General features: G+C 43.4%; 1 protein-coding gene across 2 annotated transcripts in view; it reads right to left on the bottom strand.

Annotated features, from left to right (window-relative positions):
• Positions 1-4,453: 4,453 nt before the first annotated feature.
• Positions 4,454-14,262, bottom strand: part of MTARC2 (mitochondrial amidoxime reducing component 2) — a 38,117-nt gene continuing 28,308 nt past the window's right edge. For both annotated transcript variants that reach the window (XM_030302653.1, XM_030302654.1), the window contains one exon: positions 4,454-5,349. The gene's annotated coding sequence lies outside the window, so the exon portion shown is untranslated. The remainder of the gene's footprint in view (positions 5,350-14,262) is intronic.

The following is a 14,262-nucleotide window of genomic DNA, read 5'->3' as shown; positions in this document are numbered from 1 at the left end:
GTTTATTTTTGACAGAGAGAGAGACATTGCATGAGTGGGGGAGGGGCAGCGAGGGAGACACAGAATCCGAAGCAGGCTGCAGGCTCCAGGCTGTCCGCACATGGCCTGACGCGGGGCTCGAACTCAGACCGCCAGATCATGACCTGAGCCGAAGTCTGACGCTCCACCGACTGAGCCACCCAGGGGCCCCTAAAAATAATATTTTAAAGGGGCGCCTGGGTGGCTAAATCAAACTACTGACTTTGGCTCAGGTCATGATCTCCAGGTTTATGAGTTCGAGCCCCACACGGGGCTCTGTGCTGACAGCTCGGAACCTGGAGCCTGCTTCGGATTCTGTGTCTCCCTCTCTCTGCCCCTCCCCCACTTGCACTCCTGCTCTCTCTCTCTCTCAAAATAAACATCAAAAAATTTTTAATAAAAATTAAAAAATGAAATCTTTTAAAAAATGAAAACTTAATAGACATTTTTTTTTTAATTTTTTTTTTCAACGTTTATTTATTTTTTGGGACAGAGAGAGACAGAGCATGAACGGGGGAGGGGCAGAGAGAGAGAGAGACACAGAATCGGAAACAGGCTCCAGGCTCTGAGCCATCAGCCCAGAGCCTGACGCGGGGCTCGAACTCACGGACCGCGAGATCGTGACCTGGCTGAAGTCGGACGCTTAACCGACTGCGCCACCCAGGCGCCCCTAGACATTTTTCTACATAAGACATACAATCGCAAACAGGTACTTGACATCACTCAGCAGGGAAATGGAAATCAGAACCACAGTGAGGTATCACCTCACATGTGTTGGAATGGCTATTATCAAAAAGAGGTGTTGGGGAGGAGGATGTGGAGAAAAGGGAAGACTTGTACACTGTTGGTGGCAATGCAAATTGGTGCAGCCACCATGGAAAACAGTATGGAGGATCCTTAAATTTAAAAACAGAGCTGCCAGGGCGCCTGGGTGGCTCGGCCAGTTAAGCATCTGACTTCGGCACAGGTCACGATCTCAAGGTTGGTGAGTTCGAGCCCTGTGTCCGGCTCTGTGCTGACAGCTCGGAGCCTGGAGCCTGCTTCGGGTTCTGTCTCCTTCTCTCTCTGCCCCTCCCCCTCTCGCACTCTGTCTCTCAAAAATAAAATAAACATTTAAAAAAGAATTAACTAATAATAATAAATAAAAACAGAACCACCATAGATTCCAACAATTCCACTTCTGGGTATTTATCCAAAGAGAGTGAAAACACGAATTTGAAAAGATTTATGCACCCACATGTTCACTGCAGCATTATTTCCAATAGCCAGGACATGGAAACAACATAAAGATCCACTGGACAGATGAACAGATACAGAAAATGCGGTGTGTGTATACAGTGGAATATTATTCAGCCTTATTAAAAACAAATGAAATCATGCCATTCAGGACAAAGTGCATAGACCTTGAGGCTATTACGCTAAGTGAAATAAGTCAGAGAATGACAAATACCAAATGATCTCATTTACATGTGGAACCTAAAACAAAACAAAAACATAAACAACGCGTTGATACTGAGGAAAGACTGATTTGCCAAAGGCAGGAGGTGGGGAGGTGGGCAAAACAAGTGAAGGTGTCAAAAGACCCAAACTTCCTGTCGTAAGATAAATGGGTTTCTGGGGATGTAACATACAGTCTATTGACTATGGTTGACAATGCTGTGTTGTGAAGGTAAAAGTTGTTGAGAGATTAAATCTTAAAAGTTCTCAACACCAGAAAAGAACTTGTAACTGTGTGAGGTAATGGGTGTTAACGAGACTTAACTGTGATCATTTCATAACACACACACACATCATTATGCTGCACACCTTACATACAATGTTGTATGTCAATAAGAAAAAATAAGGCAATTACCCCCTCTCTCTGCCCCACCCATTTGTGCTCTCTTTCAAAAATGAGTAAACATAAAAAATTAAAACATAAAAAAAATTAAGACATAAAAACAAAAAGGGGGCACCTGGGTGGCTCAGTCAATTGAGCATCCGACTTCGGCTCAGGTCATGATCTCGCAGTTCGTGAGTTCGAGCCCCGCGTAGGGCTCTGCGCTGACAGCTCAGAGCCTGAGGCCTGCTTCAGATTCTGTGTCCCCCCCTCTCTTTCCACCCCACCCCTGCTTGTGCTCTGTCTCTGTCTTTGAAAAATGAATAAACATAAAAATTTTTTTAAAAATAAGGCAATTGCAATAGAGATATTACAATAGGTCTCAACTCTGAACACAGCAAAGACAAGTGGGGATTTACAGCCAACATGCAGAGAGCGGGGATCAGTGGATGGAAAATTACTTAACAGGGACCATCAAGGGTAGGAGGATTCTTGATAAACTGAGTTCGCAGGATTCTTGCTGAAGGCAGGCCGAGGTCTTCCACAGCAACGGTGGATGAGGAACTCAATCCAATAATGAAAGTGATCAGAGATCAAGGGTGAAGGTGCTCTCTCAACTGATTTAGCAGGATTCTTGCTAAACTGGGCTATGCAGTCCTGGCCAGGGTCAAGGTTGAGGCCTAGTGGAGAAGGGGCTTCAGAGGAACCTGACTAGTTTGGTCAAGGAGAGAGGCACTGTCAGGTTAGGACGGTACAATTCAAGATCCACCAGAATTGTCAAAGATTAGGGGAAAAAAAAGAAAAGAGAAGTGAAGAGGAAAGAAACGCCTGGGTGGCTCAGTCGGTTAAGCGTCCAAACTCCACTCAGGTCACGATCTCACGGTTTGTGCGTTTGAGCCCCATGTCAGGCTCTGTGCTGACAACGCAGAGCCTGCTTCGGATCCTGTCACCCCCTCTCTGCCCCTCCCCTGCTAGTGCTCTCTCAAAAATAAGTAAACATTAAAAAAAGAGAGAGAGAGAGAGAGAGAGAGAGAGAGAGAAGGAGAGAAAACTGCCCACACGAATGGAGATTATCTTAAATCGATAAAGGGAGAGTCCCCAAAGCACAGCGGATCCTTTTTCCCAGTTGACAATACACACTGGGGGCCCTTTAGTGCTCTGGGAAGATCTGTCCTTGAGCGTTGTTCTTCACCATAGTTATTTAGGCCTAAACAGATTCGATGTGTCCTAGTCTCTCTTCCAATCCCAAGTCACCCTCTCCCTCCCTGACTCCAGTGAAAGCCAGGAACTGTGTTCAGAGTACAGAGGTCAGAATTGCTTCAACTGTTAACGGTACATCAATGACCTTGCTCCTTCTAGGAATGAGCTGGAAGAAGAAGGGGATTCAGTAAATCTAGCTTCGTACGAAGAAATGTTGATTGATGGTGAAGTGTGCCATGAGAATAGAGTGAAGGGCAACACTCCCCGGCATGACACAGGACTCACCCCTATCCTCCGCGTTCTCCACAGACGAGAGAGCTCATGGGCACTAATTTTGTGTATTTCTGTTTATCCCCCTCCCTGATTTCTATTCAGAAATTTATTTTTTAAATTTGTATTTATTGGGGCGCCTAGGTGGCTCAGTTGGCTAAACATCCGACTTCAGCTCGGGTCATGATCTCACAGTTCATGGGTTAGAGCTCTGCATCAGGCTCTGTGCTGAGAGCTCGGAGCCCGGAGCCTGCTTGGGATTCTGGGTCTCCCTCCCTCTCGCCCCTCCCCTGCCCACACTCTTTCTCTCAAAAATAAACATAATTTTTTTTAATTTGTATTTATTTATTCATTTAAATAATCTCCACACCCAATGTGGGGCCTGCATTCACGACCGCAAGATCAAGAGTCACGTATTTTTCTGACTGAGCCAACCAAGCACCTCTCTTCTAAAATTTTTTTCTCTTCAGAACTTTAAAAAAAAAATTTTTAATGTTTACTTATTTTTGACAGAGAGAGAGAGAGAGAGAGAGAGAGAGAGAGAGCATGAGTGGGGGAGGGGCAGAGAGAGAAGGAGGCACAGAATCTGAAGCAGGCTCCAGGCTCCGAGCTGTCAGCACAGAGCCCGACGCGGGGCTTGAACTCACAGACCACGAGATCATGACCTGAGCCAAAGTCACTTCACCGACTGAGCCACCCAGGCGCCCCTCTCCAGAACTTTAAAAGGAAAAATCTGCTTCTCCATTTCAATGGCCGACTTTACAGTTGGCACGATTTTTCAACGTCATCATTTCCAAACCTTAGCCGGGGAAAGAGCTAACTTAACCCTTTCTCCTCACAGGGTGCTGGGAATGGAGGTTCATTTCAGTCCCAGAACCCAGACAAGGAAGAGCTGCTCTTCACTGGCCGCTGGCCAGTCTCCTCGCCGTCACTGGCCGTCATGCCTCAGGTGTATCGTGTCGTTCACGATGCACCCCGACCCCCACCAACCACAGGAGGTAAACGTCCGTGGAGTCCACTCATTCCTTTGCAAGGAAGCTCTCTGCCACGCTACTCAGAAAAGGGTCAAGAAAAATGCATGACAGTGACTGAAATTCTAATATAGAATGAAAAAAGCCACGGAAGCAGACTCAGAAATACCAAAGGGAAAGTACAACTGAGATTCACATTTATTAATAATAAGCCCCAACACTGCAAGTGGGTTAACGCATCCACACATTACTTCAGTGAGGATTTTTGTTTAGTCATACCAAAATAGTTCATTTCTCTCTTTTTTTTTTTTTTTTTTTCACCGGATTATTTGTACCTAAAAATTATCTGCACCTAAAAAAATGCGCTCGTGCTCCTCACGCCTGCTCTCAACATTCCATTCGTTTTAAAGGCCCATGTTTTCTTTGTCATACTTGAAATTCCAGGCAGTGGACCTGGTGGTTACAGACAAATTGCTTTTATATAGGGCCTAATCGAAAATGAAAACAAGATCTACAAAATAACTTCCATACTCAAGTACAACCCGATTCCCTAATTTGGGGTCCAGAACACATGAGCAAATGTTGACAGGATTCAACCGCCGTGTGAAGGCCAACATCAAGGATTTGTGGGAACACGTATAAGGCACATCAGAAAACAATGATCTTGTTTCCCATTTCTCCTAAAAACACGAACGACAGGGGAGAGGATGTAAACACGTGGGAAAAAGAAATCTGCGGCGTTTTGACTGATTCTTTAGACTTTCTTTACTCACCAACAGTTAACGTCAGGGGTTGAAAAGTGTCATCGCTAGAGCAACATTCCAAATAATTTCATAGACAATTTTATTTATTTAAAGAGTCCTCATTACGTCCAATCTATATACCTCCTTATTGCTGAATCACCTCTAATACTTCTCCTGCATTAACGTGGAGCATGCGTAACTTCAAAAAGTTACAAAGAGATTCGGGTCCAGGGTGAAGACGGTCAAGGGCTGGGTAGCACAGGACGTGCCGAGGTGGTGTTGGCAGCTGTCGGTAGAGTCCTCATCAAAGCCTCTGGGACGTGGAAACCTGAATAAATGACAAGGACCTCTGATTATTTGGTTTTTTCTCCTACAGGTCATAAATAACTCACACACTCACAGAACAGTCACTCAATATAGTTAAAATGCAGGAAACGTGAACCCGTTTGTCCCGGGCCAAATTACCTTAATGGAAAAGAGCAGCCTATTAAGACTGAGTGGCTCGCCCAGTTCTGGCAAGGGCCCAGAGCTCGGATCTCTCTCACATGACATGAGGTGGCACACGAGGGAAGAACACTTTTGAAAGCCATTAGTCAAAGGGCGCCTGGGTGGCTCGGTCGGTTAAGTGTCTGACTTCAGCTCAGGTCATGATCTTACGCTCCGTGGGTTCGAGCCCTGCGTTGGGCTCTGTGCTGACAGCTCGGAGACTGGAGCCTGCTTCAGATTCTGTGACTCCCTCTCTCTCCGCCCCTCCCCAGCTTGCACTCTGTCTCTCTCTCTCTCTCAAAAAATAAATAAACATTAAGACAACAATTTTAAAAACATTAAAAAGAAAGCCATTAGTCAAGATGTTAAAGAATATGTCTGTTTCCCACAAGTCAATAATTCCACTTTAGCAATCTACCTTACAGAAAACTTGATTTGAAAGTGACTCTGCATACAAAGATATATAATATTATTTACAACAAAATTGGATGTAGTCCCAGTGTCAAATACTCTAAAATGGTGCTTATTTATTTCTACAACGTAATGCTATGAAGCCATCAGAATGACCTTTGAAAAGGCTGGAGGTCTCTGGAAATGTGTATGATACATACTTCTGCATATATTTATCATATATGTATGATATATATCTGCATACATATATGATATACAATATATATCTGTATGATATATATTATACGTGCATATATTATGAATTATATGTACATATTACATATACACACACACACACACACAAATTATGGCTACATTAAACAAACAAAAAAAAAACCAGAATTAAAAAAAAAATTTTTATGAGAGAGAGAGTGGGGCAGGGGTAGACAGAGAGAATCCCAAGCAGAATCCACACTGTCAGCACAGAGCCCAACGTGGGGCTCGATCCCACAAACCGTGAGATCATGACCTGAGCCAAGATCAAGAGTCGGACTCTTAACCAACTGAGCCACCCGGGCGCCTCCAGAATAAAATTTTTAAACAGTGACACGGGGTGATTTCTTTCCTCAACTTTGCTGGTATTTTCTAAATCCACCATGAGGAACATATATTGCATTCATAATGGAACAGGTAAACTCTTATATAATTAAGTTTTAAATTTTAAATGGATAAGTAACCCCAGTGCAAACATTAACTGCTATTTTTGTAAAGCTTTAATCAACCTGTCATATTAAGGATTCAGAATGCAAAAACCATAGTAGGCTCACAAAGTAGATAAGTAACGTTACCATTATTTTTAAAGCCAAACAGAAATGCCCAGCAGAGAAGAAAGTTCTCTATGCTTCCGGGGTATGGACGGCAGGACAAGTGCCTGCGGTGTGTAGGGGCGGGCGGCGGGGGGCAGTGCTGGATAATAAAGCTGAAAGGGAGCTTGGGGCCCAGTGGCCAACAGCATCTCTGTCACGTGAAGGGTCTGGGCACTCACACATCCCTCACCACACCCACAGCGTGCACCCTGCGTACGTCTTACGCTGTCACCCCTGCTTGGCCCTTCACATCCCCTCTTGGCTCCGGTCCACCCCACGCATGTGTTAAAGAGCAAAATTTAACTGAGTGAACTGGAAGATCTAATCGACTTTATTAAATGATTCATAAATCAGGCAACATCACATCTAGCAAGTAGAGGGGACTTGTGCTAAACAAAAGGAAGGTTTTTAAAGGCAGAGAGAAGATGAGAGAGAGAGAGAGAGAGAGAGAGAGAGAGAAAGAAAGAAAGAAAGAACAAACGAACGGATGGGGAGGGAAAGGGAGGGGAGGGGAGGAAAGGGGAGGGGAGGGAATGACTTTATTAGCAAGGAATGTGCTGTTTAGGCAAGGGTGCGCCTGTTTAGGCAAGGGGTCTATCCAGCAATTTGCTGCTACTGACCAGGAAATTCCACGTTGCCTGGTTAAAAATTACATTCCTGGGGGGTTGAAACTGCAGTCAGGTTATACAGTAAGTCTTGGTTTACTGACTTGAAACCTTAACCTAAGTGAAGCCATTGTGGGGCTGTGGTTTTCTTGTTAACAATTCCCCCTTCTTTTTTTAATTTTTTTTTTTAACGTGTATTTATTTTTGAGACAGAGAGAGACAGAGCATGAACGGGGGAAGCGCAGAGAGAGAGGGAGACACAGAATCGGAAGCAGGCTCCAGGCTCTGAGCCATCAGCCCAGAGCCGGACGTGGGGCTTGAACTCACGGACGGTGAGATTGTGACCTGAGCCGAAGTCAGACACTTAACCAACTGAGCCACCCAGGCGCCCCTACAATTCCCCCTTCTTGATCAGACCCTCAGCTTAACAGAGTTGTGCTCAAAATTTAAGGAATTTGCACCACTGTCAGCTGTGCTCTGTAGTTCTCGAACCTTCTGTTGACCCTCTGTGCGGCATTCACGGATCCGCTGTTTTTGCTTTTTCTCTGCGATAGTCACACGCTCGAGGTTTACATACTTCAAGTCTATCATCCTCTTTGGTCCTTTTCTGAAGGGGCATACTGATAACCCACACCGACTGGCCGTCGAATGATTCCAAGGTACAGGTGTGCAGAGGGTCTAGGAGAGGGAGGCCTGGGGTCTCTGGGAATGAAAACGGTTTCATTTTGTTTTGTTTTATTTCAGACTTTTGCAGTTTTATAGATGTCTCTCCACCAACGTCTGTGTGTAATTGGAGTCATCTTAAATGTACTATGGTGGGTGAAAGAACGCAAAAGATGAAACATGGGGCTGGTCAGGGAGCCAGGGAGAACCAAGCGGCCTTCTTGGGTTTCCCATAATTCCGACTGTTCATTTTGTCTACAGCCACTGTCTGCCTGCCTTAATTTTCCTACGTCAGGAGCAGACCGCTGCCATGTTGTAAGGACGTCAAGGTGGCAAAAGCCTGGCAATGAGGGGCCTTTTTGTTTTTTTCCAGAAGAACAATGGACCTCATCCACTTGCCACAATTTTACAGTGCAACATAAAGAAGGCTTAGTATTACTGCTTATTTGACAATGCTTCTCATGTAATGTGACGTATCAGATAAGTCCAATTAGTTTATTAGAAAATCTGTTAGGAATGTTCCAGCTCAAAAAGACTTAAGCAGACCAAAAGTCCAGGGGGAAAAAAGAAAAACTTTGTCTTTTTAACAGACAGAACCCCAAATTCTAATTTTGCACCAACTTAGTTTTGATATTAAAACTTATTTGTAGGGGCGCCTGGGTGGCTCAGTCGGTTAAGCGTCCGACTTCGGCTCAGGTCATGATCTCACGGCCCGTGGGTTCGAGCCCCGCGTCGGGCTCTGTGCTGACAGCTCGGAGCCTGGAGCCCGCTTCGGATTCTGTGTCTCCCTCTCTCTCTGCCCCTCCCCTGTTCATGCTCTGTCTCTGTCTCAAAAATAAATAAACGTTAAAAAAATTGTTTTAAATAAATAAATAAAACTTATTTGTAAATAAATTAATTTTAATGTTAGCCAGGTTGACCACATTAAAATTCCTTTTCAAGGACTCCTTTTCCACAAACCTTCTACAACTTTATCGTTACTATTATTTTTTACATTTTGATTTTGTGCTATGTTTTTCTTCTTTAAACAATGAGCCTCACCTTAGGACAAAATTATTTTCTTTTCCCTCAACAAAAAAAATAGATTTCTATTTCTTAGACCTTCTGTTACTGAAAACACACCCTACATTCCTGGCATATGGAGATGTTCTCTTATTAATTTTAGTAACTTTAATTATATATATGAACTCAAATTTTTAACCTTTAGAAACGTTAACTAAAATTAAGCAGTAAGCAATTATGAACTGTTACACCAGTGTTCTTTAGATATGTAAATTTACCAATACATTTTTTAATTTCTAGACACATGGGAGTAGAGGCCCCTTTTATTATTATTATTATTATTATTATTATTATTATTATTTTAATGTGTATTTATTTTTGAGAGAGAGAAAATGAGCAGGGCAGGGGCAGAGAGAGAGGGGACAGAGAATCCAAAGTGGGCTCCGTGCTGACAGCAGAGAGCCCCATACGGGGCTTGAACTCACGAACCATGAGATCATGACCTGAGCCAAAGTCAGAAGCTTAACCAACTGAGCCACCCAAGTGCCCCTAGAGGCCACTTTCAGGAATGAGAGAGCAAGACAAAAGGGTCCCTAGCGACCACCTGGCTGAATACAGACAGGCCCATCAGGTGACCCACCTCGAAATATCCATAAGCCCTAACTGACCAATAGGCTACTTACAACCAGGCACAGGTACCAAAAAAGGGAAAAAGGAAAAATTCCATGTCGCCACACCTCTTCCTCTTCCCCCTTTAAAAACAGCCCCAGCAGGGGCGCCTGGGTGGCGCAGTCGGTTAAGCGTTCGACTTCAGCCAGGTCACGATCTCGCGGTCCGTGAGTTCGAGCCCCGCGTCAGGCTCTGGGCTGATGGCTCAGAGCCTGGAGCCTGTTTCCCATTCTGTGTCTCCCTCTCTCTCTGGCCCTCCCCCGTTCATGCTCTGTCTCTCTCTCTGTCCCAAAAATAAACGTTGAAAAAATAAAAAAATAAAAAAAAAAAAAAAACAGCCCCAGCAAAAAATAAAATAATAAAAATAAAAAAAATAAATAAATAAAAACAGCCCCAGCAAAAAAATAAAATAAAATAAAATAATATAAATAAATAAATAAATAAAAACAGCCCCAGCCCACTGCTTCATTGCAGACAATCTCTCCTCAGCTGTCCTTCCTGCTACCCCCTTGAAATGTATTCAATAAACTTGTACCTTTGTTCTGCCTCAGGTGAACTCTTTTTTTGTTTGTTTTGTTTTGTTTGTTTGTTTGTTTGCCTCAGGTGAATTCTTGATCATGGCCCTTTCCACCAGCTTCCACCTAATCATTCGTTCCGCATTTGGGGGCCCCCCTCCGATTGACAACAGACACCATGATGTGCTTTTTCAAAGTACAGCCTTCCAAGGAAGCACAAACATGCTTATTAACAGACCTAAATTTATTTTTAGTTTCTCTGTAATAAGAAAGCCAAAGTAGATAAACCTAGATTTAATCATTAATGTTCCAGTATTTTATCTCATTTGGAAATAATCTAGATACTCAAGAAATTTAACTTAGCAAAACTTGTTTCAGTTTACAAAAAGATTTGGGGAGACTAATTGTAAGTACACACACCATAATATAGAACTGTTGTGAAAAATTGCATCTACAGGCTCGTATTTCAAATTTATATCTAAATTTATATATAAATCAAATTTATATCTAAGTCATTTGCTCTGTTACAAAGAAAACCACAGGCCCAAAATGGTATCACGTGGGGTAAGGCCTCAAGTCAGTAGACTGAGGCTTAAAACCTAATCTAATTGCCCCAGAAATGTAGTCTTAATGAATCAGTCAGGAATTTTCTGATGGGGACCAAGGAATCACCACCTAGGCCCTCTCCATCCCCCAAAGGAAGCTGAAGTGATCTGCATGTCAAGACCTCCTGTTCCTGCCTGGAACTATCCTTTTCTTTTGCTAATAACTTTCTTGCCCACCCCCCACCCCCACCATTTCTATAAAAACCCTCCATTTTGAACAACTCCTCGGAGCTCCCCACTACTTGCTAGATGGGCTGCTGCCTGATAAAGCTAGTTAGATCTTCAAATTTATTTGGTTGAACTTTGTTTTTTAACAGCTCCCAACAATTATGTATAGATTAGCCGCGAAGGGGTGTCTGGGTGGCTGAGTAGAATTAAGCGTCCAATTCTTGGTTTCAGCTCTGGTCATGATCTCATGGTTCATGGGATGAGCCCCTAATCAGGCTCTATGCTGACGGCTGTGGAGCCTGCTTGGGTTTCTCTCTCTCCCTCTCTCTCTCTCTGCCCCACCCCCACTCATGCTCTCTCCCTCTCAAAATAAATTAATAAACAGAAAAAAGAAAAAGATTAACCACAAAAACTATGAGACATGAGGAGAACTCATTCATTCTCCCAAGCTATTATGCTTTTGTTTACAAATCCTCTAAGTGATAACAAGTACTTATTTAGCTAGTAAACTCAAGTAGGACAAAAGTTTTATATTTAATATTGATAACTCTAAAAGACATGTCTATTTTAATAGACCAACAACCTTGGGTTAGCTTTAATACCAAATATTTCCTCAGATCACGTGAAGCTGGAAAACATTTGGGTTAGTTTCTATCTTTTTGAGAGTTCTAGAATGTCCAATCCTTACAAATGCTTGCCTTCACACCAACCAAATGGAGCTCTTTTACAAATTAATTTTAGCACTACCATCCAGAGGTAGGAAAATATGTCACATTCATAACATACACACAAAACACACAGATGTAAAAACCTTAGAGTTACTAGTATTGCTGACAAAGAGCTTTAAGATTTGTATCTGTGTCTGGAATTAAGGAGGCCTGCTAGAGTTTGGGCACAAGTGCCCTTAGAGTAGTTTATATTTTCAAAAAGGCCTCTCTTCTTTTTTCTTTTCTCCCCTTAGTCTCAGGTACCTGATTGTGGGCTATGCTTAAATTTCAAAGACATGATAAGACGTGTACAACTTTAAGGAACACAGAAAGAATGGAAGGTCTGCCAAGGACTTTTGTTTCCTTAGGCCAATAATTTATAGGCTTTTTGAAATAGACAGGAACAGCTTTGGGATTGGTAAAGGAACAGGTGAATTTTGAATTGCCTCTAGAGCTGACTTGTATTTTGCAAAAGATCTGTCAGATAAGGACAGCTGTTTTCAATTCCTTAAAAAATTTGGATTGCAACTTAAATGATAGTAGGGGTTGATCCATGCATCCAACTACATTATCCCCAATTTGCTTTTCTCCCTCTTGGTTTATAGTTTGAATTTTAAATATTTCTGGCAGGAGCGCCTGGGTGGCTCAGTTGGTTAAGCATCCAACTTCAGCTCAGGTCATGATCTCGCGTATTGTGAGTTCCAGCTCTGTGTCAGGCTCTGTGCTGACAGCTCGGAGCCTGGAGACTGCTTCCGATTCTCTGTCTCCCTCTCCCTTCTGCTCCTCCCCACACCCCACGCTCTCTTGCTCTCTCTCTCTCAAAAATAAATAAACATGAAGTATTTCTGGCAGTACTGAATAACCCCCCTTGGATAAAAGATGGTCCTCAATGAGGGGGCAATGGATATTACCTTCCCCAAAGCTAGAGTCAGTCTCAAGGACAGCTAAAAGAAAGAACCAACAACCCCAAATTCCAGACAGGCAGAAAGCCAAGACCAGTTAAACAAAACAAGACAAGCAGAAAGGCAATGGTTACCCCTGGGAGAGAAAGGATCTATAAACAACAGGTTTGGATTTGGAAAGGAAGGGGCAACGTGAAATTGTATTTTTCTCTCTCAGCTGGGCACTACAGACAGATTCAGAAGAGCTGATTCTGGTAAGAATGTTTACCCTTTGCTGACTTCTGCCAGTCTTCCTAGGAGGCCCTTTGCAATGATGACAATAAAAATCATGGCTAATATTTACTGAGCATTTCTTATGTTTCTTGTAGAGCCTGCTTTTAGGCAACAGGCTTGAGCTATGGAAACTTGAACAAGGCAAAAGGGCCCCCATCGAACACGGAGCTGGATGCAAACAGGCTTGTTAAGCTTTAAGCCCTAACTATCTACTTAAAATTGGGCACAGTTCCTAACACTGCCAAAAAGGGGGAAATTCCACATGTCCCCACACTCCATCACTCTGCTCTATAACTATAGCCCCACCACCACCACCACCACCTCGTGGCAGACAGTCCCTCTTTTGGGATCTCGCCCCTGCTCCCTTGCTGTGTATTCAATAAACTTCTACCTCCTTTGTTCTTCCCTGGGTAAATTCCTTCCTGGCCCATGCTAGCTGCCCCCACCTGAGATGCCCCACATTTCTGTTGCAATGCTGCAACTTTATGTAAATTAATCCTCAAAATCACTTTGATTGTTTTAGGGAGAACTATCTGTATTCCCACTTTGCAGATAAGGGTACTGAGGCTAAAAGGTTAAATAACTCAACCAAGTTAGGAAATGGAGCTGCTAGGATCATGAACCCAAGTCTACCCGCTGCTGGATCTAGACTGTCTGGACTGTTGCCCCACATTGTCCTCAAGGATTGTCAAGTGAGGGGCACCTGGGTGGCTCAGTCGGTTAAGGGTCTGACTTCAGCTCAGGTCATGATCTCATGGTTCGTAAGTTCAAGCCCCGCATCGGGCTCTGTGCTGACAGCTCAGGGCCTGGGGCCTATTTCAGATTCTGTGTCTCCATCGCTCTCTGCCCCTCCCCTGCTCATGCTCTGTCTATCAAAAATAAACATTAAAAAAAAAAAATGATTGTCAAGCGAGAAGGTGAGAAGGTCAGGCCAGAATTAGAAAGAAGGATGGTCAAGAGTTTCAGACATGAGGTAACTTTCAAAACTCAGTTTGGTTTTTTGAGAAGAGTCATTTGAGAAAGTCTTCCAAATGACTTTATTTCTATAATTTGGGGGTCAGGCATTATGCTCCAGGCATCAAGGTTTTATTTGGCCTGATGAAATCAGTGTGAGAACATTATTTTATGCCTCACGATTCAGAATCCAGGCACCTTGATGCACTGATACTTTTCAAACTTTAAATCATATTTTAAAAATAAATTTTTTAGGGGCTGGGTGACTCAGTTGGTTAAGTGTCTGACTTCAGCTCAGGTCATGATCTCACAGTTCGTGAGTTCAAGCCCCACATCAGGCTCTGTGCTGACAGCTCAGAGCCTGGAGCCTGCTTCAGGCTTTGTGTCTCCCTCTCTCTCTGCCCCTCCCATACTTGCACTCTGCCTCTCTCTCTCT

This window comes from Lynx canadensis, chromosome F1 (assembly GCF_007474595.2).
Source record: "Lynx canadensis isolate LIC74 chromosome F1, mLynCan4.pri.v2, whole genome shotgun sequence".
NCBI lineage: Eukaryota > Metazoa > Chordata > Mammalia > Carnivora > Felidae > Lynx > Lynx canadensis.
Note: the sequence above shows the minus strand (reverse complement) of the source record. Positions and strands in the feature narration are given on the sequence as shown.